This window comes from Castor canadensis, chromosome X (genome assembly GCF_047511655.1).
Source record: "Castor canadensis chromosome X, mCasCan1.hap1v2, whole genome shotgun sequence".
Classification (NCBI taxonomy): Eukaryota; Metazoa; Chordata; class Mammalia; order Rodentia; family Castoridae; genus Castor; species Castor canadensis.
Genome location: NC_133405.1, coordinates 44,135,736 through 44,136,491, shown reverse-complemented (window position 1 = coordinate 44,136,491; position 756 = coordinate 44,135,736). Strand labels below are relative to the sequence as shown.

The 756-nt window shown below is 37.7% G+C and overlaps 1 non-coding gene across 1 annotated transcript; it reads right to left on the bottom strand.

Annotated features, from left to right (window-relative positions):
• Nucleotides 1-325: 325 nt before the first annotated feature.
• Nucleotides 326-399, bottom strand: Trnaa-agc (transfer RNA alanine (anticodon AGC)). Its single transcript has one exon. It is a non-coding gene; the product is annotated as a tRNA-Ala (tRNA).
• Nucleotides 400-756: the final 357 nt, after the last annotated feature.

Sequence of the window (756 nt, the reverse complement as noted above, 5' to 3'; positions counted from 1 at the left end):
AGAATGAAGTTATGTCATTTGCAGAAAAATGGGTAGAATGAGAGAATATTAAGTGAAATAAACCAGACTGAGAAAGACAAACATCATATTTTTTTCTCATATGCAGAATCTAGACTGGATGTGTGTGTGTGTGTGTGTGTGTGTGTGTGTGTGTCTGTGTCTGTGTATGATATAAGTAGAAAAGCAGTACTTTTCTGGGAAAAACCAGCAAGAGTGGGAGGAAAGGAGAGAGAATTAGAGGGGAGTGAATATGATCAAAGTACATTATATACATGTGTGGAAAAACACAATAAAAAAAACGCTTTACAGAAAAATAATTTTTCTTTGGTGGCACTGGGGTTTGAACTCAGAGCCTCAAGCTTGCTAGGCAGGCACTCTTACCACTTGAGCCATACCACCAATTTTAACTGCCAAATTGTTCTTCAAAGTGTGTGTACTACTATATATGCATGTGATGGGTGTCAAATTATATTTCATTAAAAAAAAAAGAATGGTGGCTCATGTCTTTAATCCCAGTACTCGGGAGACAGAAAAGCAGGAGGTTTGAGAGTTTGAGGCTAGCATGGACTATATAGCAGGACCCTGTCACAAACAGACAAACAAACAGGACTGGAGATTTATCTCAGTAGTAGAGCCCTTGCCTAGCATTCTCAAGAACCTCAATTTGATCCCCAGCATTGCAAAAAATATTAATTGATTATAGATAAATTTCAAAATATCTCTGCTCCTCCTCCTTGTCCTCTTCTTTATTTTGCC